We start from the raw sequence: 27,126 nt of genomic DNA, 5'->3' as shown, positions 1-27,126 counted from the left end.
AGCCATTATGATGAAAAACCATAAAGTTTTAGCACCAGACTTCATTTTACATTAATCTTATGGCCAAAATGTAAGCTTCTGAAATGAATATATCATTACATTTAAATAACTTTCTTTCTTTCTTTCTTTCTTTCTTTCTTTCTTTCTTTCTTTCTTTCTGAAAATTGGTATTCTCATATTTTCAATTCATACTTTTCGGCTTTATCTGAGTTCGTGAGCACAACCATCACAGGCTACGAGAAATCCTGTGAGAATTTTGAATTTTTTAAAAAAATTTTTTTTTTCAACGTTTATTTATTTTTGCGACAGAGAGAGACAGAGCATGAATGGGGGAGGGGCAGAGAGAGAGGGAGACACAGAATCGGAAACAGGCTCCAGGCTCCGAGCCATCAGCCCAGAGCCCGACGCGGGGCTCAAACTCACGGACCGCGAGATCGTGACCTGGCTGAAGTCGGACGCTTAACCGACTGCGCCACCCAGGCGCCCCGAGAATTTTGAATTTAAATGTGTTGCTGCTCTTGGGATTATTGGGTAAGTTTTTCTATTCTTTGGCCTAAAAACTGAATCTCTTATCTCTATTAAAGACATTTCATCTCTGATGTGATATGTCCAAATTTATTTCCAGTGTTTTCAATTCTTTCTGTTTTTCTAACAAAATAAAGAATATAGCTTGAAAGGAAGCACACACTGATTCTGTTTAGAAAAGAAATAATATTTTATCAGGAATAAATGAATCCTATGAAATTAAATAGTTTTTCTTGTCTTAATGATACGCATTCATTCAACTGGGTGCTGTGTCAGAAGTGTCAGAAGAAATTTAATGATTGCATGAAAAAAATTTTCTCAAAACTCATTGACTAGAATTAGGTCAGGAAAGAAGATACATATTTTCATTTTTTAAGTTTATTTATTTTTGAGAGAGACAGAGACAGCATGAGCTGGGGGAGTGGCAGAGAGAGAGGGAGAGAGAAAATTCTAAGCAGGCTCCACACTGTCAGCACAGAGCCTGATGCGCGGCTCAAACCAAAACACCATGAGATCATGACCTGAGCCAGAATCAAGAGTCGCACACTTAACTGACTGAGCCACCATGTGCCCCTATATTTTCATTTTTAAGATAGTTTAAATGCAGTGTTTTTGGTGAGATTCCTATACTCTAGAAAATGTGTTGAGATCCATGTTGATGACATTTGTAAAAAGTATAGAAGACAAAAATATTTTTATCAGCGTAATATAGTAAAAATATCAAACCAAAAAAAAAAAATCTGTGGAGACAGATTAGAGGTATCCTGGGACAGGGAGTGGTGATAGATTATGTGTAATTGGGCATGTGGGATCTAATTGACGTGATGAAAGTATTCTAAAACTGATTGATGATGATTGCACAGCTTGGTAAATTTACTAGAGACCATTCAATTATACACTTGAAATGGGAGAATGATAAATATCCCTCGATAAAGCTTTTTTTTTTTTTTTAAAGAGTGACTGATATTCAGGACACGCTGAAATACAGCACTTGTTCTGCTACCAAATAAATAGCTGTGTGACCCTAGACAGATCGTATACTCACTATAGGCCTTCATTTCATTATCTGTATAAAGAGGGAGTTGGGCAGATCAACACCCAAGTACCTCATGTCTCTTCATATTTCAATATTATCTGACTCTATTTTGGCAAAGTTAACCTCAAAGAAAGCACTTTGTTCCTTGAAAAATATCTAAGTGGGGATGTTCTTCTGAAAGACATTAAAATCACAAAATTTACTTTGAAAGCTTGCCAAAAGAAATTATAGATCCAAGCCCCTTAAAAGGCCCTCCCTTTTTAAATCAATGAGGTATTATTGGTGATGGAACATTTTCTGTGCTTTCAAAATACATGAAATCTAAGTCACAATGTACTGTGTACAATGAAAATGTCTGTTGTGGGGAGATAAAATAACAAGAAAGCAAATGAAGCCGTTTATATACCAATGTTTAGAAAGAAACCTATAAGGAGGGTTTAATGATGTTTATATATAGTTCTGACTTAAATCTTAAATCATAGGAAATAGTTATTGAACACTAGACATTGGCAGGAGACCTATGTGTATATTGTGTATGTATGTCTGTATTGTATGTGTGTATAACTTATAGTTTTTTCTGATGATAAAAATGATACATTATAGCTTAATTTTTGCAATTAAAATTGTATCTGAAGAATATGCACCAAGCAGTCCCTGGGTTATAGCAAATGAAGGATGACTTCCATGTGATTATAATTTTGTGAATTTTAATCCTTTTGAAAAAAATAATCATTCAACTTTGTATAGCCTATTATAATTTATCTAAATTAAAGGGATTTTCTTTTAGTTTTTGCAATTTTTTTTTTTTTGCAAAATGGGGGCAAAATTCTGTATAAAGTTTTTTTTTATGCTTTTTACATAGAAGATCATTTGATAAGGCTAATATTTATACCTTAAAAAAAGACAGTATATGCCCTTAGACTCTGGCAGTTTGTGCTCTGTGAGGTAGGTAAGCTGAGAATTACATTTTCCAAAATCCCCTTCTTGTATGCTTTCAAGTTAGAATTGGCCAAGATAGGAACTTGTCCAGTATTTGGAAGGTAGAGACAAGGCAGTTACCATAACCATCTGGAGCTCTTTTCACAAGCAGATACAGAGATAGGAAGAAGAGGTACTTGGCAGGTGCCGGCTTGTCGCTTCCCTCTCCTGCTCCACATCTACTTTTTCTTCCTGACTACTGGCATTGTTGACCAACAGTGGCCACAGATCCACCCCCAGATGCTTGGCTGTGGACTCATTGAGGTTGTGGTGTATTATAGGTAATAGTTTTTCATAGACCTCTACATAAATTCCCCCTTCATGTTCCTACATTGTTGGCTGGACACATATGACTGATTGGAAACTCCATCTCTGACCCTCCAACTTCTCACCCAGACCTTTACTTCCAGCTTTCCCCACAATTCTAAATAAGTCTCTTACCCTGTAACACTCATAGTGCTTCTGCTCCCCTGGCGAAACCCTGATGCAAAGTCCTGTTCAATGGAAGAGAATCTCAAACTTAATAGTAAAAGAAAAAATGCGGTGATTTTTAATTAATTATAAAACCCCAGTACACTTATGGATAAAGGTGGTTGAATTTAGTACAAACACAGAATCTCTCTCATCCAGTAATCAAGTGAAGAAAAAAAGCATAGCCATGGATTAAAGCAGCAACCAAATAAGAGACTCAGCCTCATGTGTAAGCTTCTGAACGTAGTGATCACAAAAAGAAACAAATGGTTACCCATTTCTATAAGCAGCTGTACAGAAAGAAGGTGACTTGAAAATATCCTGATAATTTTGGCTATGCATTCTATTTGCAATAGGTGGTTTGAAGCAGAGGTTCTCAAAAAATAGTTAAAATGATTTTCATTGTAATGCTAAAGCTATATTTGGCGTTTTCAGTGTGCTGACATGTTCACTAATGGTGCAAAAGCAAGGATGGGTAAAACTGTTGGTCCTTTAACATGAATCAAGGCAGTGGTATCAAAATCTACTAGTAGGCATTCTATGTTTGCTTGCCGCATGTGCATGTGTGCACACACACACACACACACACACACACACATTTTCCACTTTCACTTAAGATTGTCCTTGGTGAAGGTTAGTGTTATTACTATCCTCACTTTATAGATGAGTTAACTGAAGCGCAAAGATGTTTAGTACCTTTTTTTCAAGGTCAAACAGATACTAAATAGTAAAAATGAAATTCTAATGTGGGCAGTGTGACTCTAGAAAAAAATTATACAATCCAATTCATTCATTCACTATATTTTTTTACTGAGTACCTTTTATGAGCCAGAAAGCATTCCAGGGACTAGGGATATAAAATGATTTTCCTCCCTCCCTCCCTCTCTTCTCCCCTTCCTTCCTTCCTTCCTTCCTTCCTTCCTTCCTTCCTTCCTTCCTCCCTCCCTCCCTCCCTCCCATCCATCCATTCATCCATCCATCCATCCATCCATCCATCCATCCATCCATCCATCCATTCATTGTTGTTCTCTCCATTTATGTGCATAGAGAGCTATGGTTCTTTCTGGGTAGTATCTGATCTTGATTAGTTGCCTCTCTCTTTTTTTCTGTACTTGCTTGCGTTTGAAAAATAGTGAGCAAGTTATTTTTACAAAAACGATAGAGTCATTATTCTTAAGACAGAACCTAATGCAACTCATTGCTCTTTTGAAGAAATACAAAGTTTCAAATCTTAAACTTAAAGAAGTATAAAAAGACTGCCCCATTCTTTCTTCTCACACTTAAATTTTCTTTCTTCTCACTACTTACAAAGCAATAGAACATGACATGTGGAAATGTTTTCTAAGACTGATTTAGAAGGCAAGGTCTCCAAAATCTTTCCATCCCACACAGCTAATACTAAGCAATTCTTTTTGAAAACATTGTTACAAAGATTCTTTAGAAAAAATTAACTAAAAACCTTAGTGATATCATTAGGTCTCCAAAAAGGAGAATAGTAATGATGCATTTATGCATAGAACATCACACATTTGCATACTCTGGAAATTAACCACTTGCCTTCAGAGAAAATAAGTCCTGTGAAAGTGAAAATGGCATACATATCTGACTACTCTTTCTTGTTCCTGGGGAGAGAGTAATATACATATATATAGCAACATCAGGAATAGAGAAAAATCCTTGTCCTAATAAAATTTACATGTTTGTAACATGCACAACAGTGGTTTTTTAACTGCTGGAATTACTAAGATATTTACATTTAATTTTTTTTATTTTGGTTTTAATTATATTACTTGTGTAGTAGATGGGACAACCATATGCACAAACACCTGTTTTAATTTCACAGGGTGAAAAGTGGTGATGCTCCAGTCTTTTTTTAAATTTTAAAATTTTTATTTTACTTTTGAGAGAGAGAGAGAGAGTGAGACAGAGAGAGAGCGTGTGCAAGTAGGGGAGGGGCAGAGAGAGAAGGAGACACAGAATCCGAAGCAGGCTCCAGGCTCTGAGCTGTTGGCAAGGAGCCCGACACGGGACTTGAACTCACCGATGGTGAGATCATGACCTGAGCCAAAGTCAGATGCTTAACTTGACTGAGTCACCCAGGCACCCTCTAGTCTTTTTCTTTCTTTCTTTCTTTCTTTCTTTCTTTCTTTCTTTCTTTCTTTCTTTCTTTCTTTCTTTCTTTTTTCCTTTCTTTTAATTTGGGGCAGTGAATAGTGTTTTTCTTCCTCTTCCCTCTCAATAATTACTAACATTTCAGAGTAAGTTTGCTATCCTAATGTGGGAGTCCTGAGAATCTGCAATAGGCTGCCCAGATTCTTAGATCCAGTGATTCCTTGTATCATAAAATTGTTTGAAGAAAATTAAATCCAGGGATTGAGACTATTTGTACTTCAGTGAGTCAGACCTACAACCTGGTTTGTTCAGTTCTTTAGACCAACTGTTCCCAAATGCCACTCCACTGACCACATAAGAATCACCAGTAGAACTTGTTAAAAACACAGATTTTTGGCTTTGCTCTGGGAGATTCTAATTGAGTAAATTTAGAACTGGAACCAAGAATTTATATTTGTTAAGGGCCCTCCAGTTGATTCTTCAATATAGCCATCTTTAAGAACCATTGACTTAGGAAGATACTAGAAAATGAATATTGAGCTGTGATGTTACACAGAGTAAGCAGTTTCTTGGTTAATTTACTCAACACCTCAGAGAAGGACATTAAGAAATACTCGCTACATGCCTATATTCTCCGATTTCCTAAATATTACTAAAAAACCAAATGGGAATTTATGTTAGTTGGAGCACCTAAAGACTATTTAAAAATATCAAAACAGGAGACAGGAGAACACAAATTCATCATGAAGCTAACATTCCAGAGCCATTCACAAGCATGGGCTAACCTGAGTGCTGATTATTATTGGAAGTTGTAGTGTTGTGAGAAGGGCGGGGAAGCCAAGCTGCAATCAGAAGGCATTTCTTAGGTAAGTGCTCATGGGAAATGACCTAAAGAACTATCAGAAGAAAGGTACCTTAATCTCCAGGGCACCAGTACATTTCTTTTCTTGTTGTGATTTCTTTTCTTGTTCTAAATAAATACTCGTTTTAATACCTAATTTTATATTCATTATTTGTCTACTTTAAAAAAAAAGATGTGTCTTCCAAAAGATAATATCCAAGCCCCACATAACCTGTATGAATGACTGTCTCAAGGGTCAATATTAAGAAATCACAGCAGGGACACCTAGGTGGCTCGGTTAAGTGGTTAAGCATCCAACTTCAGCTCAGGTCATGATCTCTAGGCTCATGACTTTGAGCCCCATGTAGGGCTCTGTGCTGACAGCTCAGAGCCTGGAGCCTGCTTCAGATTTTGTGTCGCCTTCTGTCTCTGTCTCTCCCCTGCTCGCTCTCTCTCTCTCTCTCTCTCTCTCTCAAAATTAGACATTAAAAAAAAAGAGAGAGGTACCTGGGTGGCTCAGTTGTTTAAGCCCCTGACTCTTGGTTTTTGGCTCAGGTCATGATCTCAAAGTTCATGAGTTCCAGCCGCACATCAGTCTCTGTGGAGCCTGCTTGGGATTCTCTCTCTCCTCTTTCTTGTGTTCTCTCTCTCTCTCAAATAAATAAACTTTAAAATAAAATAAATACAAACAAATCACAGCAGGAATTATAAGGCTTATTTAGAGACATGCCATTGGAGAAACATTAGATGTGAGATCACTCAATAACACAAATTACTGGATAATCATTGAATAATCCTCTAAGAGGGATTTGCGCTCTTTGTGGTGGGAAAAAAAAACAGCATGGCATAAACAAGGAAGTAAAATTATTAATACTTAGAATGACTTGACCAAAGACTTCAAGATGAGGTTGAGGAGAAATGAAGCCACAGGAACCAAACACTTAAGCCACATTAAGGATTTTCAACCCTGATCTGAATGAGAAAGGAATCACCAGAGTGTTCTAAGAGGGATTTGACATGATGCAAATTACATTTTTGCATATTTATTCTGGACTATGGTCAGTTAAACAGATTGGAAGGGTCCAAACCCAGAGTCAGGAGGACCAGTAAAGAGGCCATTAAGAGAGAGTGATGATTTAAATTAGGAAAGAGACAATAGCTATGGTGAGACATGGGAATAGCAAGACATATTTAGGATGTAGGATTGGGTGAATGATTTGATATGAGTTGTGACACAGAAAGGGAGTCAAGGATATTGGCCAAGTGTCTGACTTGGGCAACTGGATGGGTGATGGTGTTATTTCCAGAGAGAGGGCACAAAGAAGAGAAGCAAGTTTGGAGGGATGGGGATGGGGGATGGGGTCAGGAGATCAGAAGTACAGTGTTGGAAAGCTGAAATTGAGGTGTTTCTGGTGTGTCCATCTAGAGAAACTCAGCAGGAGGTTGCATATTGGGGCCTGGGGCTCAGGAGAGATTTGACCTGGAATATATATTTGAGTATATATTTGAGATGAAATTGAATCAAGAGTGTGTGAAATGACAAGAGGATCCTGGGAAGCATGAACATTTAAGGAATGGGCAGAGATAGAGGAGATCATAAAGGAGTCCAGGGAGTGAGCCACAGTGGTAGGAGAATAATCAGAAATGTAAAATGTAATCAAAATCAAGGAAAGAGTAGAAGAGAGATACAACAGTGTCAGATGTTACTAAGCTGTCAGATGGGATAAGGACTGAAAAGTTCACTGATGCCTGAAAAGGTAGGGAATACAAAATGGAGAATCAAGCCATTACAAATGGAATCAGTGCAAAGACACACATATAAGCCCTTTCCTCTCAGGGCCCAATACAAGGACGGTGGCGGATGAAACCCACATTGAAAAAAAAAAAAAAGCCCTTGGGAAATTTTGAAAGAAGCCCGTGAACCTTTAACACTGATTGCCAAATGTTTTGATCAAATAGCATGGGTTTTATCTGACAGTTTCAGTTTGAAAAATCTTTTCTTGTTATACATTTTTATTTTTGTCAGAAGTGGCAATCAAATTTTTTGTTACTGTTCAAGGAAACATGGTCACGGTATATTTTAGAAATAGATATGACAAGAACAGAGATAACAGTTCATCCTGCCTCTTACCTTCTTGTATACCAAAGGCTTAAAGAGAACATACATGGCTTTTTTCCAGAATTCCGTATCCTTTCCTGCTTCCCTCAGGACTCCTTTTTTCAGGCATCTTCCGCTCTTCTGAACCAATATGATATGTGGGATTTTAGGTAACAATAATATGCCATGAAAGGAGGTAAATGTCTATTCATTGCTACAGTCTCAGCACCTAAGACACTGCCTGCCCTTTAGTGGGCCCTAAATAAATATTTATCAAATGAATGAATAAAAAGAAAATGGAGGAAGCAATTTTAATCTTTATGTCTAATAAAAGAGTGAGGAAAAAAAAAAAGAAAAAATGCTATAGAAACTGTCCTAATTAGAGTTTTTGCCTGATCAATTTAAAAATACTATGAGCTCTTTGAGAGCTTGACCACATATCTAAAGTAGCTCACACAAGTCTTAACTTTCTCCAAGAGTCCTCAAATGGCAAGTGTTGGGGGCAAGGACTCTAGTCCCTCACAATACTCAGAAATAGAGGGGTGTTCCCAACTCAAACCACGTTTGGTCAAATATCACAGGAGAGGAACACAGACATACCGAATTTGTTTGAATTAGTGTATATAGCTTAGGGGCATGTTTTGGTAAAAAACTATTCTTGGAAAATCTAAGGAAAGATTGAAAAGCAGTTGGCTGTTGGTTGGTTTCTTGCTTTTGTGATACCATCATTACAGATACAGGTTTAAATCCTCAGACAAACTCTTGGAATGAGCTGAGCAAACTTACTGGCACTTGCAATAACCCACCCATCCTTTCTAACAGAATGCTATTGCAGAGACACTTAATAGCCTTGTTCTCTCTGGCTAGCCTTCCAAGGCTACATGAGATGTGATACAGTTTGAAGATAAATTTTTAGAACTAGCTGTATAGCAGCTTTTGATAGTGGTTTGTTTCTAGAAATTCTAATATCCTGTGCTCCTTAGGAAATATTCAATATGAAATTTTAATCCAAATGTCCACCCAAGAGTCACATTTTAATATTGCTTGCTTCCTGTCCTTTTCCTAGTAGGAGTACATTATGTGTTAATATGCAATTTTATTTGTGTTAAGTAGGAAACATTACCTTAAAAAAACTTAAATGATTTGAGAACATTTTGTCCTCAATAGTTCCAGGCCAAAATATGGCATTGTGTAAATATTGTATTTTTTCAAATGACTTTCATCTTTTTAAAAGTTTTTCCTCCCCACTGAACTCTATTCAGTGCTATCATCAAGACTCACTACGGGACATCTTTGTCAGTATTAAATCTGTATAAATTCCTGTGCAAAATACCTTTAGGCTATTTTGTCAACTTGAAACTAGGATGTTATTTTCACCAGAGGACTAGATGTGCCAGAACGTTAATTTTTAAAATGCTGAACAGATCTTAATCCAAAAGTTAACATGGATCAAGATCTGTTCAGCATTTTTAAATGGGTGATGCACATTAAGGAAAGAAGTTTTGGTGATGAGCACTGAGTGTCATATGTTAAGAGATGAATCACTGGGTTCTGCTCCTGAAGCTAGGACTATACTGTATGTTAAGTAATTTGAATTTAAATTAAAAATATATTTAAAAAATAAAATGCTAAACAGATCTTAATCCAAAACTTAACATGAATCAAATCACATTTTTCTCACATACGGGCAGTCAGATTAAACAAATTGTAAAAATGAGCTATGATGAATTTGGTGTATATATCTGACTATGTTAAGTATAAAACATTACTGTTTTTATCTTTTGCTCTTTAATTAATTCAGCTTTTAGTTGCTGGAAGAAGCATTTCTTATAAACCCTTACTGGTATTTTCATTGTTTTTAAAGAAGTTATGTAGTCAGGGCTTCAGTTTTCTTAGAGACTCATTTCCTGTTACAAAGTTTCTAAAAATGCATCTCTCTGTTCAAATTGTTCCTCCTTATATACATTATACATGTCAGAATGAAGCAATGTGTATAAAGAAATTAGTTATTGGGGTAAAATTCAAAGTTCTACCAGGAAGTAAAATAAACACTTTTTAAGTATGTGTATGTCTGTGTCTTCTTATTCATTTTGTCTATGTGTGTTTTTAATAACTTTTCCCAATTACTAACACCAAACAAATGTTATGTTGGAGAAATGGATATCAAATTCATATAATGTCTCTACATATTTCATGGTTTGTCTTAGGGAAGCTGGAGGGAAGGAGTAGTATACACCAAACAGGGCATTCCTGTTTTAAACAACTATATCTACTTTGTCAAAGATTAGTGGGTACATTTTTGGGTTCTCTATTCTGTTACATTGATCTCTGTGTCTATGTCTGTGCCAGTACCATACTGCCTTGATGATTACAGTTTTGTAATACACCTTGAAGTCCTGAGTTGTGATGCCTCGACCTTTGGTTTTCTTTTTCTTTTTCTTTGGTTTACTTTGGCTATTTGGAGTCTTTTCTGGTTCCATACAAATTTTAGAATTGTTTGTTCTAGCTTTGTGAAAAATGCTGGTGCTATTTTGATAGAGATTGCATTGAATGTGTAGATTGCTTTGGGTAGTATAGACATTTTAACAATATTCTTCCAATCCATGTGCATGGAAATGGATCCACAAATGTATGGCGAACTAGTCTTTGACAAGGCAGGAAAGAATATCCAATGGAAAAAAGACAGTCTCTTCAACAAATGGTGTTGGAAACCTGGACAGCAACGTGCAGAAGAATGAAACTGGACCAATTTGTCTACCTTACACAAAAATAAATACAATATGGATAAAAGACCTAAATATAAGACAGGTAATCAAAATCCTAGAGGAAAAAATAGTGAGCAACCTCTTCAGTTTCTTATTAGACATGTCTCTAGAGGCAAAGGAAACAAGCAAAAATGAACTACTGGAACCTCATCACTTTAAAAAGCTTCTTCACAGGGAAGGAAACAAAACTAAAAGGCAACTAACAAAATGGGAGAAGATATTTGCAAATGACATATCGAATAAAGGATTAGTATCCAAAAACTATAAAGAAGTTCTCAAACTCAACACCCAAAAAACAAATAATTCAGTTTAGAAATGGTCAGAAGACATGAATAGACACTTTTGCAAAGAAGACATCCAAATGGCTAACAGACACATGAAAAGATGCTCATCATCACTCATCATCAGGGAAATACATATCAAAACCACAATGAGATACTACCTCATACCTGTCAGAATGACTAAAATGAACAACTCAGGAAACAACAGATGGTGAAGATGCGGAGAAAGGGGAACTCTTTTATACTATGGGTGAGAATGCAAAATAGTGCAGCCACTCTGGAAAACAGTTTCCTCAAAAAGTTAAAAGTAGAACTACTCTACGATCCAGGAATCGCACTACTGGCATTTTATCCAAAGGATATAGAAACATTGATTTGAAGGGGCACATGGACCTCAATGTTTATGGTAGCACTATCAACAATAGCCAAATTATGGAGAGAGCCCAAATGTCCATCAACTGATGAATGGATAAAGAAGATGTGGGGTGTGTGTGTGTGTGTGTGTGTGTGTGTGTGTGTGTGTGTGTGTGTAATGGAATATTACTGGGTGATCAAAAAGAATGAAATCTTGCCATTTGCAACACTGTGGATGAAACTAGGGTATACTATGCTCAGCAAAATAAGTCAATCAGAGAAAGATAAATATATTTCACTCATATGTGGATTTTAAAAACAAAACAGATGAACATAGGGGAAGGAAGGAAAAATAAAATAAGATAAAAACAGAGAGGGAGGCAAACCTAGGAGACTCTTAAATATAGAGAACAAACTGAGGGGTACTGGAGGGGAGGCGGATGGTGGAAGAGATGGGTTAAATGGGTGATGGGCATTAAAGAAGGCACTTGTTGGGATGAGCACTGGGTGTTAATCACTGAATTCTACTTCTGAAACCAACACTACATTATATGTTAGCTAACTTGAATTTAAATTTTAAAAAACATAAAAAAATAAAATCACATCAGTAAGAAATTACACATAAAACAGGTATATCTAAAAATATACAAGGCAACAGACTCCAGTACTAAAAATGGAAGATAATATGCAAAACACTCTCTCTCTCTTGCAGTGCTTCTGAGAAACTGTTCAGATCAGTGGTTAAAAGTTGAGCTTAGAAATCAGGGGTGCCTGGGTGGCTCAGTTGGTTAAGCATCTGCCTTTGGCTCAGGTCATGATCTCACAGTTCATGGGTGTGAGCCCCGCACTGGGCTCTGTACTGACAGTTCAGAGCCTGGAGCCTGCTTTGGATTCTGTGTCTCCCTCTCTCTCTGCCCCTTGCCCGCTTGTGCTCTGTCTCTCCCTCTCTCTCTCTGCCCCTTTCCTGCTTGTGCTCTGTCTCTCTCTCTCAAAAATAAATAAACATTAGAAATAATATCTTAGCTCTACCACATAGATATAGGTAACCTTGGGCAATTTATCCTTGCCTCAGTTTCCTTTAACATAATATAGGGATAACAATAATGTCTGTTTTATAGGGTTATTTTGAGAATTACATGAAATAAAGCAAGAAGTAAATAAAACAGATGCATATTCAGAAAAGTGTATGTTTCAAGAAACATTATTGGAAGCTCTAAGCATTGGTAGTCCTGCATTAAAAAAAAGACATCAGAAGATAACAATCAGTAAAATACATAGGGTAATTGGGGGTGATAAATTGTGGCAGGTATTTAGAAAGTAAAAAGTTGTTACTTGGCAATGGAACATATTTAAAGTGAGTGGGAAAAATGCATTGTATCATTACTTAATATTTGATAGTAGGGCCTGTGAACAGGAATAAAGTATTAAAAGAAAAGAGATTTTAGGTAAAGCATGTTTTGGCTTTAAATTTATAAAGCGTATCTGTAAGCTAGCATGAGCAATATTCTCTGGGCTGGAATATCTTCATGCTGTGCTCTGCAATTATTTTTATTTTTACAAACAGTTTTATTAAGGTATAATTTACATACTGCTAAACTCACTCACTGTAAATATACAATGTAATGATTTCTAGTCAATTTATAGAATTATGCAACCATCACCACAATCCTGTCTCAGAACATTTCCATCACCCCCTGACAAAAAGTTTCCTCATGCCCATTTGTAGTTAATCCTTGTTTTGGTTTCCAGCCCCTGGAAACCATTATTCTACTTTCTGTCTATATAGATTTAAATCTTATGGACATTCCATGTGGAAGGACAGAATATGTATGTAGTCTTTTGAGTCTGGCTTCTCTCACTTTGCATAATGTTTTTGAAGTTTTTTCATATGGTAGTATGTATTGGTAGTTCACTCATTTTATTGCTGAATAGAATCCTGTTGTATGGGTATACCATGTCTTTTATCCATTCTCTACTCGGAGACATTTGGATTGCTTGTAGTTTTTGGCTATTATGAATAGTGCTGCTGTAAACATTCATGTACATGTCTTTGTATGAATGTGTGTTTTCATTTTCTTGTGTATAATACTAGGAGTGAAATTGCTGTGCTATATAAGCTTATGTTTAACATTTTTGGAAATCACCAAAGTTTTTTCCAAAGTGGGCATATAATTTTACATTGGCACTAGCAGTGTATGAATGTTGAAATTTCTTTGTATCCTTTTCAACTCTTATTACTGTCTATCTTTTTAAGTGTAGCTATTCTAGTGCATGTGTTGTGGTATCTCATTATGGTTTTAATTTGTGTTTCTCCAGTTCTCTTGAGGATTTTTTCATGTGCTTATTAACTATTCTCTATCTTCTTTGGTTAACTGTCTATTCAAATGTTGTGCTTCTTTTAAAAATTGGGTTGGTTTTCTTCTTGTAATTGTTTGTAAGTATTCTTTACATATTATGGATACAAATCCTTTATCAGAAGTATGATTTGCAAATATTTTTTCCCAGTCTGTGGCTTATTTATAAATTTTCTTAATAGCATCTTTTGGAGCACAACAGTTATTTATGAATCTACTTTTTAAATCAAAGCTATTTATTTATTTACTTTGATGTTCACTTTTATCAATTTATTCTTTTATGAATTCTACTTTGGTGTAACATCTAAGAACTCTTTGTTTAACCCAAGGTCATAAATATTTTTTTCTTGAGGTTTCTTCTGAAGTTTTGTGGCGTTAGTTGTTGCCTTTACAACTTTGATCTATTTGAGTTAACTTTTATGTATGATCTGAAGTAAGGTCTAATCTCTCCTTCTTCCTCTTTTTTTTTTTTGCATATCGATATCTAATTATGAGCACAATTTTTTGAAAATTCTGTATCTTTTACCTATGGAATTGTTTGGTCTCCTTGTCAAAAATCAATTGCTCACTAATGTAATTTTTTTCCTGGACTCTCAATTCTGTTTCATTTTTCTACTCTCATTATGTCAGCACCAAACCATTTGAATATTGTGTCTTTATAGTAAGTTTTGAAATCAGGTAGTGCAAGACCTCCAACTTTGTTGTTCTTCCTTTTGTGCTGCTATTTATAGCACTGTTTACATTAAAAAAGTATAAGATTTAACACAAAATCAATTCTGGGTGTGTGTGTGTGTGCGCGCGTGCGCGTACGTGTGTGTTTTCTGTTTAGTTTTTGGTAGGAAAACAGCAACAACAAAAAAAGACAAAAATAAAACACTCCTCAACCCTCCTCTGTTTTCTAGAAAATAAAGGTTAGGCACAAATGGTAAATGAATATGCATGTTTTTGTTTGACATTTATATAGTTGACATTAGTTAGCTCTTTTTTACTAACATCTCTGAGTAAGTGTATGTGTTTTCCTATTCATGAAACTTGTAAGCATCAATGGTGTGCAGTTTCTGGGGAACTGAACTTTTATTCAGTCTACTTCCAGGGAGTTAACTGCATGCATTATATTGTGCTTCAGAAACCGTGTAATTAATTAATTGCAAAATTATTTTTTGGTGGAAAGATATTTCTACTGTTTGAACAGATGCCCATTTCCCCAAAACCCTTCTGTTGTCACAGTCATTTAATGCAAATAAGGAACAAAAGAAAATTAGGTTAAGTAAACAGGAAATGTCCTTTTTGCAAGGGAACTGCTTTTATACTATTTATTCCTACATTTATGTGATTACATTAAATTACTTATTTATGTGATTTATAAAAATAAAGCAATATTAATGTTAATGAATACAATTAAATAATATTGATATTAATAAAACCATATATTAAAAAGATATGTACATCCTAAGTCTGTTGCAGTGTTATTTATAATAGCCAAGATATGAAAGCAACCCAATTGTCTATCCATAGATGAATAGATAAAGAAATAGATACACACACACACATACACACACACACACACACACACACACACACACACTGGAATATTACTCAGCCATAAAAATGACTGAAACCTTTCCATTTGCAACAACATGGATGGACCTGGAGAGTATAATGCTACCTGAAATAAGTCAGTCAGAGAAAGAGATGTTGATAACCATATGATTTTACTCAGAGGTGGAATTTAAAAAACAAAGAAAAAAGAGATGAAAGAGAAAATAGACTCTTAAGCACAGAGAACAAACTGGTGGTTACCAGAGAGGAGGCAAGTGAGAGAATAGGTGAAAAAGATATAAAGTCATTATATTTGGAACACTGAGAAATGTATAGAATTAAATTATATTGTATAGCTGAAACTAATATAACACTATATGTTAATAAAACAAAAACAAAACCAATATTATTTCATCTAAGTCTCCGTTAAAACTCCCTTTTACATAAAAAATTATTAAAAGATTATTATGATACATTCTTTGACTTAATTATTATGTTCTCCTCCTGCCTCTCACACCAGTATATACATTCAGTATGCCGTGGTTAGCTTACTGATAAGAGATCAAATATAAACATAGTGCTTCTCTCATAATATGGAAATATTAAGGCATGAATAGCAAGATAACTCAAAAAGGTAGTGATTTTATTATCTAGACGGCTGTCTTCATTATTATCAGATTTGTTCAAAGAACCGAGACAAATCTATTTGCTCAATCTTCTTGAGGCACTTTGTGATTGTCTTTGTACTTTAACTAAAATTGGAGATAATAGCTCATTAAAGATTAAAATAGAAATAAACATTTATACTGATGAGAATCATGCAGGTCCTACTATGGCTGAGAAAAATAGAGGTCACTCTTTCATCGTGTGTTTCAGCAAATAGGCTCTTCTATTCTGCAAATATCCCTTTAATGCCTCCCCAGATCAATTTCTCTTCTTCCTATCCTTCTTTTAGAAATGAACATGTTTTGATTTTAATATTCTGAATTACTAATTACATAAATTAATTATTTCAAGGTCAAAATTGTTGTACCTAAGTAAGTTAAATCCAAACTGCTAATATCCAATTCTGTAATATAATTTAACTGTTAGATTATTCATATAGAGTTTTTTTTTAAGTCCATTAGCTTAACCACCTGCTATTAGTCTTTGTATCCAAATAAGTCCCAAGCAAACCTAAACCCAACATCTTCTGAGCTAAGTCAATGTCAGATACAGGATTTTAAAAGCAGGAACATTAAAGCCAATGACTAACCTCTGGGGCAGAAAAAGTGGGAAGAAAATTCCTACAGTTGTATTTTTTGGGTCTGGCAGATACTTTGCTCTAAACCAGTGTTTTCCAAGTCTAGATATTCATCAGAATCTCTTCAGGAAAACTTTTAAAGCACAAATACCAGGATTCCACACTGAGAAATTTTGATTATTAGGTAATAATTAGAAATTCTGATTGTTAGATTTTGATCATTAGGTAATTCTAATGAACAGTCAGGTTTAAGGACCATTGCTCTAAATAAAACCTCAGAATGGCAGCTAAGTGTGTATCTTGACTGATGCAAGTGAGATTTTTTTTTTAATGGATTAAAATATAGTGAATACAATATGGATTTCCTTGGGAGAAGGTTATTACATAATCAAGGTGCATTCACTGGACCTCAGTACCTTTTGCCATTCATGTGACCTTATCTGTTCCATTCACATTGCCATGATCATCATATACTTGCTTTTCACATGACTTTTCAGATCAGCAACCACTGTATCATTTAGATTTGAGAAATTGAATTTTTCAGCTAGTATTTTTCTTGAATGTCAACAAAATAAGTTTTTACTATTTGAATTGCTATATTTTCAAGTTAATTCAGTTCTGTTGGTTTCCAAATACTTAGGATTTAGTTTTTCTTATAACTAATAATTATTTTGAAATGTTCTCTACCATACCAGAAATGTCTAATTGCTTTAAGATATTGAATATAAAGTCATTATATTTGGTGGTAGCGGGGGTGAGGAGCAAGATAAAACAGACTCTAAGGTGTGTGGAATTGGAGAAAATAAGATAGTGATTTGAAGTCCACTTATGCAAGAGCAGTGAAGTCATATGTTAAGTCATAACACTCAAAATTGGATTTCATGATACTCTTTTTTTCTGGTAAGAGAGTTACTATTTTTATTTATTTTTGTTTTTATTTTTTAAGTTTTTATTTGAATTCCAGATAGTTACACTTTTTTTTTTTAAAGATGTGATTACTTCCTAGCACAAACCTTTTAGAAATGTACATTTGTCTTACAAGGGAGGAAGGGGAAATACTGTTTTCAACCTAAATGAATCAAATTGATGTTAAAATTGCCTATTTTGCTGCCCAGCTACTTCTATCATACTCCAAACAATAAGAAATCTTCTAACAGGGGTTACTCTGCTAAAAGGTAGTAAGATATTTTTTCAACATAAGGAGTTAATATATTTCCCTGTGGATTTTCAAGGTTTCTTATAATTCTGGTATTATTATGAGAGACAAGGAAACATTTAAGAATGGGGTGTTGGAAAGAAAAAGAAGACAAGCTTCTGGCTCTTTTGTATCTTGAGATTTGTCATTAAAGCTGAGCAAGAGAGAGTGGGAAGAGTTGAGTCTCTAATATATGGGTCCATTTGGGTAAGATAAGACAGTCAACAATGGCATTTCAGTCATAGGTAAGACCCAGCTAACTTCAGGGAGTGGCAGTGTCCAGTCAGCACCAGTGGCCATATGTAGCAGAGCTTAGCCAGGGGTGGGTAGAGAAGAAAATACTCTGAAATCCAGGAAGACTGACAATTGGTATAGGAAGCCTGTCTATGGAAGCACAGACACAGCACCCAGAGAGCTCTATATCCCTTTGCCAAAAATCATGTTGCAGAAAGCCAATTTATTAAAAGATCAATTTTTCAAATGACAGTTTCATGAAATTTATCATCAAGTTCTTATACTAAGAAATAGTTCTCTCGAATATATTCAATTAATAAATTTTACTCTATATTTTAAATAATGTTTAACTTATTAGATGCTGAGGGTCATATGGGTCATTAAGTTTTCTTATGAGTATGTTCTTAAAGAACAGTTTCATAAGTAGAATATTCATACTTAATGTATTCAAGAAGAATATATTCTTGATCGTATTTGAGTAAGACATTTTCTTGAATACAGTCTCAATATGAATATCTCCAAATTCATTTAATATATTCAAAAAGAATGTTCCTTAAAACAAATTGTTGATATATTGATAAATTTATTAAATTCAGTGAATTAGCCATTCAGAAAATTGCTTCTTCAGGGAATTGATTTTTGGCAAGTCGCTCTGTCTCCTACGTGAGCTGGAATTGAGAGGTAGGATTAGGGCTGAAATACGGGTATCAAGATCTGGAAAGAGTAGAAAATGACTCTAGTTTCGATTGTAGCGAGGGTAACTCAGGACACAGTGCCCATGCCCTGTGTCTGGGACCAGCCTGCAGGAAAAGGGATACTATAATAAGCCTGGATGAATGGAGGCATTTATAGCCTACTAAAACCCAGATTGCTCTGAAAATAAATAGTGAGGCTGGATTTGCAGAAGATGAAATGAGTTGACCCAGCTGTGAGAGAGCAGGGGAAGGTGGAAGCTCAGAAAACAGGCCTGGGGCTGAGAAATTCCACTGAGTAGGCCACATTTACACCATCTCAGACTGCACACTATCATCTCTGCTTCCTCTAACTCATGGGCTGTCCCAAGATCGGAGATAATGCAAGTACTCTTGGCTGAAGAACCTGCTTCTATACAGATTTCTTTCCCTGAAAGGAAGCAGTATTTTCAGTTCTTATTTTGTTTCAGTCCCTGGCAGTGAATATGGAGCACAGTGCCAGGCACACTAAAGTAGGTTAAAAAAAAAAAAAAAAGCTTGTTGATACAGTAATTTGTGGACTCTTGAAAACTCTTGTCAAGTGATTTGACACTTTCCCATGACAAAGTTCTGATTTATGCTTTGTATGGCAAATTCTCTGGTACTCAGAATCCCATATTCCACAGGCATATGCTTGAGAAACAGAGGTGCTACAGTTAGGCTTTGACCTTTAAGGAGGAAATGAAGTTACCATGGCCTCTGTACTTTGCTGAAAATTCAGAGGAGGTTTAGAAATTCTTGAAGATTAAAAAGCTCCAGGCACTTCCCTAAAGCCTTACGTGAGATTTTATTTCTTGTTTTTAATTTAATTTAATTTTGTTTAAACATTTATTTATTTTTGAGAGAGAGAGAGAGAGAGAGAGAGAGAGCAAGCGGAGGAGGGACAGAGAGAGGAGACACAGAATCTGAAGCAGTCTCCAGGCTCTGAGCTGTCAGCACAGAGCCAGACATGGGGCTTGAAGCCATGAATTATGAGATCATGATCTGAGCCAAAGTTGAATGTTTAACCAACTGAGCCATCCAGGCACCCCAGGTGAGATTTTATTTCTATAAACTACACTTGAAAGAAGCAGAGTTATCGATCGCTACTACTAGTAAAGTAAAGGTGTAGCCATTTTCTCATGTAGAAACATTTCTAGGCTCTAATTACATAGAACAATCAGTAACACCTCAAACATAAAAATAATTATTCAAAGCCAAAATCTGTTTGCCTCCTCAATACTGCCTTAGGGTGCATAGCTTTGTAGTAGATATAGACCAGTTCAATAAGAAATACCAACTGAGACCATTACATAGTTGCTGTGGAAGCCCAAAAGTTGTACTTACCTAACTAGAATAGGGAAAACCCTACTACTCTGGAGAGAATTTTTTGAAGTGAGATCTGGGGACTCTTCAATATATGAAAGAATTATAGACTATAGCATTTTAGGGCTGGAAAATACTGAGGTTACCTGAGTTCCAATCTTAAGTTTTTTCTCAAATGTCTCATATTTCAGATAAGAAAACAAGGGCAAAGAGCCTGCCCAAAGTCACATAATCATCCCAGAACCAGAGCTAGAAACCAAATCCTGCCAAGCAATAAGAAATCTATCCAAGGTTCTGGGCTTATGTGCTTTTATGTATGATTACTCTCATGGTAGAGCTAAGATAAGATAGATTCCATGGTTGGAATTGCATCATCAGGATGATGACTTTTTTGGGCTATAGAATAATTATGAAATAATTATTAGTTCTTCTCATAGACAGAAAAGGGTGAAATATGAGCTATTACTGACTCCTTTTCACCTTTTCTCCTGCCAACTTCTGTGAACTTCCCCCAAATGGACATGTAAATAGACTACAGTTTTGAATACATATTATCTGTTTTATGAGTGTGGTTGTATGCATGCTTGTGTGCTTGTGTTTTGAAAAATACTGTTTCTTTTTTTTTAATGTTTACTTATTTTTGAGAGGGAGAGAAAGAGAGAGAGAGACAGAGTGTGAGCGAGGGAGGGGCAGAGTGAGAAGGAGACAAAGAATCTGAAGCAAGCTGCAGGCCCTGAGCTGTCAGCACAGTGCCCGATGAGGGGCTCAAACCCATGAACCACAAGACCATGACCTGAGCTTAAGTCGAACATTAACCAACTGAGCCACCCAGGCACCCCTGAAAAATACTGTTTCTTAAAGGATATAAGTGTGTAGTGCACATCTGAGCTATGGGTTATGTAGGGGTCATTCTTTGTCTGGGGACTGGTGTTTGCTGAAAAGAAACTTGCAATATGGCAGGGGAAAGGATGATGAATCTGAAGGCTATTTCACTTGGTTATTATAACCACTCCCTGGGAACACTTTGGAGATAGAAAATCCAGAGTAGACATTCATATTTTTCATACTCGTGCTGAGTAGTAAGAAGCTTAAAACTCAGAAGAGGAACTCTTACATAGGCAGGAAATTATTTATAAAGTTTCAGTAAACCAGTCAGTGTCCTTTTTGTGAATTACTTCCTTGTCCTCTCACAGATAGTAGGGGGAGTGAGTAGGGCAAGAAGAAAGGTAAAAGTGAGTCCTAGAATCTGACATTCTGGGTAGAGTATTGACTAGGCTTTTTATCAGCTGCATGATTTGGAGGGAGCTCTTGTTTTGTTTGTCTGATTACCATCAAATCTAGTATATACATTCTCCCCTTAGGAACTGGTTGAGAGACAAGCATAAATCTAAAGACCTCCAGTGCATCTCCAAGGCAATATCTGTCACAATTTCTGTAACTTTCTGACTCTGGTGCATATAAGCAGAATGACTAATGGCTCATAACAAATATTAGTTGAATGAATTCATGAATACATACATATTTAATTAACAACAAACACCTAGTATTTGAAAGATGCTTCATACTTTTAGCTTGTTTCACCTCAATACCTTTGGCTGTAAGTATTTTTATCCCCTTTTCAGTTGAGAGTATTTAGGGTCCAAAAGAGGTTGAACAATAGTTATGGGTCAGAACTAGAAAGTACCAGTTTTGAAGTACATGGCTCTGACTCCAGAGATCCACATTGTAACTTACACAACTACAAAGAGCTAGATGTCATTCCTGAAGATGCAGGGATACCTGTTTATCTTTGCTTGCAACCTTATAGGCTAAGCATGACAAATTCCCACCAAAATGATTCATATCTAACCTCAAAGGAATACTCTACTGTGAGAGGAGGATGGTGCAGTCTCATGGTGCAACTCCATAATCATAGGAAAGGGCTATTTGTATAGATGTGTTAAGACATTAGAGTTCCACAGTGGAGCCTATACTCATCTCTCCGACTACACAAGAAGCCTTTTGTAGTGTAAACCAATTCCTTAAGGCAATGTGCATCATTCCTTATGGGAGACCACCTCTCACTCTTTGATTCCAACTGGGGCTTGCCTTAGAGAGACACTGCATTCTAGATGGGCAAGATATCCCTGTGAAAGATGTTGCTGAATAAAACACAGGATTAGGGACAAAAAAGAAACATGGCCACTGCCAATTTAATCCTCATTGACATGACACTAAGATTTAGTTATTTAAAAAACATTAATTTGTAATTTTTCCTGCAGAGGCATTTCCAATTAATAAAGCTGGGGATGTCTGAACAAGAGAGTCAGTATTTTAAAAATATAATTATGTATTTCCCTGTTATTCATCTGGGAAAAATTCAGCTTTTCTCTCTTGGAAGAAGGAGTTGAAGTGTATTTTTCTCTTTTTTTCCTTTAAAAGAAATATCCAAGACAATCTCAGGATTATGCTATCCACATGTTAAGTTTTAAAATGTGTAACTGTATATATATAAGCAATACCTATCACTGCAATTTTCAAACAGAAATTTTATACCAAAATGTAATGTGGAAAGTTCCTGGACTTCTCATGCCTCTGTGTGTTGGAATGTACTCTCTTCCTCCACCCCTTCTGCAGGGTGGACAATTATTCCTTTCAAGGCTCACAGTGAAAGTTGTGATGATTTCCACTCTCCCTTTGGCAGAATTAGCTGTGCCTATAGCACTTTTGGACAAGCTGCAGTAATCAATTTTTTGAAATATTGTTATTATCTGTACCCTCCTGCCCTTCCTGATCTCTAAATAATTTGAAAGCCAGGGTTCTGTCTTATTGTCTTTGAATATTTGTACCTAAGCCCTGGGCTCAGTGAATGTTTGTTTGAGTCAATGATGTAGGCATAGTCAGAGGTACCCTCACATTCTCCCCACACTACCTAATGTTGAGATGCAGTGACCTGACATGAACTCAAACCTGACTGGACTCAAGCATAGGTCAGATCTCACATCTCCTTTAATTTTGGTAGAGTAGGAGTCAGTGAGTCTAAATTATTTTTCCAGTTCAATCATCCACTATCTCTGGGTGTCTTATTAAGCTTCAAAAAGCTGTACCTTCCCCTACCTCATGGGATTAGTGGAAAATAAATAAGACCACATCTGAAGAACCAGGTTTCTTATTAGAGAGTACATTATTATCATCACATCAAGCAAGCTATCCTGAGCGCTGAAAAATCTACCCTGAGAAGAAAAAACAACCTGGAAACATTTTCATTCTGCCAGCACTGTTTTCTATTATTAAACAGTACACATCCTGTGAACCCCTATGGTATGACTCTAGAAAAATGAGGCAAAGGATAAGACAAATGTGAAAAAAATAAGCCAGAGGAGTTTTTGGGTTTTTTTTTTTTTTTTTGGAGGACCACTGATCTTTGTAACTTGCTTCAAGGTGTGCAGAGATATTTAAAATAAATAATAATTTGTTGCCTACTTCGAGTTGGAGAAAAGCACACTGATATGTGAACTGTAAACCATACACAGTATACACAGTATCTAATAAAATCCATTAAAAATACCACTGCTTTTTCAGATTCTTTTGAAAAATCATATTTCAGTTAATCACTTATTTGGAAAATCCCAATGATTCTCTGGTACCTTACATTTAAAGCACATTTGCATTTAATTTTTCTCATCTATTAAAATTAATTGTGGAAAATTTAATTGTGAACTGCTGAGTAAAGGGCAACATTCCAAAATGTGTATACTCTTATTGATTATAACTTGTGTGAAATATACTAATTTGGAATCTAATTTTCCTTTTGTTTTTCCTGATTATATCAGGAGAATTTCAAACAACTTCTCTGTCTCTTTCCAGTTTCTATTGCACTACAATTCTTTTTTTTTTTTTAAATGTTTATTTATTTTTGAGACAATGCGAGAGACAGAGTGCAAGCAGCAGAGGGGCAGACAGAGAGAGACAGAATCTGAAGCGGGCTCCAGGCTCTGAGCTGTCAGCCCAGAACCCGACTCGGGGCTCGAACTCACAAACTGTGAGATCATGACCTGAGCCGAAGTCGGACGCTTAACTGACTGAGCCACTCAGGCACCCCACACTACAATTCTTATTTCTGAATTTTCTGGGTTTCTAAATACTTGGATCTCCAACTATACTTGTACCTGAGGACTCACTTAGGAATGACTTTCTGGCCGACCTTGGAAGCAACATTCAGAAAACAGCTATTGTCCCCTCCCCAGCAAGGACTGTAGAGTTAACAGTCAAGAACAGGGTCAGGCGGGCCATCATCTCTTACTTACCATCCCTGATTCTTTCACCCAACTCTGTTGACCTGACCTTGACTTCAATCCATGTGACCTGGAGGTTGACTATACTAGCACAGAACTATATCATTCATGGCACAGATGGAGGGGGAGCAGAATTCTTCCTGATGAATTGACCACTGTCTGGAAAAGCAGGATAGAATCACTATTAAGCTAAATACTTTAAAAATATAAACATGTATTTAAATAAAATAATAGAACCATTTGTCTTTACCAGGGCACTACCTGGTGAGTGAGAGTGAGAGTTAACACAGGAGAGGAAAAATAACAAATGGTTTCCTCAGAATTCCAAGAAAAGGTAACCACTTGTAGAAAAATCTGGGAGAAAGTGGTTGAGCCCCAGATCATGTATTCATTTATTCATCATTATGGAGTACTAAGTTCACAGCTGGCACCATACCAGACTCATACCAGAGATATTTAATCATAATCTAGTAAATATGGAAAATACATAATTATAAAAACACATGATTTAAGACAGAGTAGAGAGGGGTATTTAAAAAGGCACAGAGGAAAGAAAGTCACCTATGCCAGGGGTAGAGTACATCCAGACTTGCTGAAGTTACCCGGGAAATGGTCCAACTCATTTTGAAAATGACCTTATCTCCTATGAGTTTTCCCTTCTAACAAGGGAAACAGTAGGTCTTCTGGGATCATTATATAGAAAAACAAATGTTTTGTAGATGTTTTAGTGCAGACTAAAGCCTCTCAGGTTTGGCTTGACACTAGGATTGGGAGTGGGTAGGATAGATTTGAGTCCCGAGTCTCTCTGATCTCTTCTTTATAATAACCTGATTTTGGCAGTAATGGATGCAAGGATAAAACATGCATTTCAGCTATTTAAAGAAGCTTTAGAACAGCTCCATCCAATAGAATGTTTTGCAAAGACAGAAATGTTCTATCACTTCACACCCCATGAAGTAGCCACTGGACACAAGCCACTAGCCACATTTTGGGTGGAATCATTTTTAAATCTTATTTAATTTTAATTTTAATTTAAGTTTGGCCATATATGGCTAGTGGCTACTTTACTGTACAGTGCATCTTTATAGCATAGGAGACCTGGTCTCAGAAAACCTAGATGGAATAGCCAATAGTAGGTTAACAAGTATGAGTTATCTTAAAATGCATTTGGAAGAAAGTTTTGGATACTATAAAGCTTAAGCTCAAATCTAAATGTTTTAAAAATTCCAATTATATATTGGAATGCATTGACTAGCATTAACCAGTCAGCTGTCAGAGGCCTTAAGATAATTGTCTTCTAACTAGTATTCCAACTCCCCAATGATTAGATTCTGTCTACCAATTATCATTCAAACTGAATCCTCCCTTCTTGCTTTGTAAAAAGAGTAATTGCTTTTTCATAGATCCCAATTCTGAAATTCAGATCAGCAGGTCTGTAATTCTTATATGTGGAAAACTATAATGAGGAAGAAACTATAAAAACTGGAATATTTTAGAAGGAAAAGTGAGTGCTGGGATACACACCTGATAGGAAGCTAAGATAGGCCTGAAGATACTGACCTAAAAAAGCAAATAAATAATACTCTTAAGAACTGACTTAATTCTTAGGATGTAAACAGAAAGGTAAGAAGGTAGATTTGCGGAAATATCTTTTAAATCAGGTTGTTTAGTAATTTATAGACCAAGACCCAAACCATCCATGCCTAAAAAGTCATATACTCTGTCAATTAAAGGTAATGTTTTTTAAACATTTATGTATACAGACCAAAGGAAAACAACAACAACAACAACAACAAAAACCAGATGTGGAAGAATAGGAAATCATTTAAAAGTAATTTATTGATAGGAAAAACACAGCCAGAATACTTATTTAATATTTGAAAGTTGTATATTTCTTGACTATAATTTCCCTGATTCCTTAGGCTCAGATAGGGGCAGGAACTATCAAAAATTATAAATATGCTAATGTGTGTGTATAGTTCTGAACCTAAATCTACATAGTGCTGAAGTGGTGTTTATTTATTTTGAGAGAGAGTACATGTGCATGCATGCATGTGAGTGAGGGAGGGGCAGAGAGAGAGAGGGGGAGAGAGAATCCCAAGCAGGCTCTACACTGTCACTGCAGAGCCCAACACAGGGCTCCATCTCGCAAACCGTGAGATCATGACCTGAACTGAAATCAAGACCAAGAGTTGGACACTTAACCAACTGAGCCACCCAGGTGTCCTTAACCTCCATTTTTTATTTGGGAGTCTTTGTTTAGTGTGAGATCAATATAACTATTGCCATTTTATAAGTGAGTTAACTTAGACACTAAGAAATAAAGTCAAGCAGCTAATTGTCAAGGAATAGTAGAGGTCACATGTTAATTGGTTTATATATTAAGGAATTTATATTTTCAAGATATAAAGAAACAGTATTCTTAATTATATATATATGCACATATATATTCTGTGTGTATGTATATACATACATATATATACACACATATATACATATATATGTGTGTGTGTGTGTATATATATATATATATATATATATATATATTCTTTTCTGACTTTTACTATGATGGGAGGCTGAAAAGAATTGCTGTCTATAATTAGTTGATTTTCTTACTCCTCTTTTACTTGAAAGGCTCCCTAAATCTAAAACTTATTTCAACTCAGTATAGGAAATAACTATCTAAATTGAACATTATGTAATTTTATAGGATGTTATATTCAGATGGTTTAAAAATCTAAATTCTGTCTGAAGGTGAATAAAATATCATGATTTTATAAACATAATTTC

At 35.7% G+C, this 27,126-nt stretch overlaps 1 protein-coding gene and 1 long non-coding RNA gene across 5 annotated transcripts in view; one reads left to right on the top strand and one right to left on the bottom strand.

Moving 5' to 3' along the window:
- LOC111562286 overlaps positions 1–27,126 on the top strand; it is a 437,724-nt gene that overhangs the window by 26,201 nt on the left and 384,397 nt on the right. The window lies entirely within an intron of this gene.
- The window catches only part of GPR149 (G protein-coupled receptor 149), a 68,016-nt gene that overhangs the window by 16,241 nt on the left and 24,649 nt on the right, over positions 1–27,126 (bottom strand). Inside the window, exon 1 of one of the 2 annotated variants that reach the window (XR_006585375.1) lies at positions 16,610–16,745. The exons of the other annotated variant lie outside the window; for it this stretch is intronic. The gene's annotated coding sequence lies outside the window, so the exon portion shown is untranslated. Of the gene's footprint in view, positions 1–16,609; positions 16,746–27,126 lie in introns of those variants that run through there. 2 annotated transcript variants of the gene reach the window in all.

Source organism: Felis catus, chromosome C2 (assembly GCF_018350175.1).
Source record: "Felis catus isolate Fca126 chromosome C2, F.catus_Fca126_mat1.0, whole genome shotgun sequence".
NCBI lineage: Eukaryota > Metazoa > Chordata > Mammalia > Carnivora > Felidae > Felis > Felis catus.
Note: the sequence above shows the minus strand (reverse complement) of the source record. Positions and strands in the feature narration are given on the sequence as shown.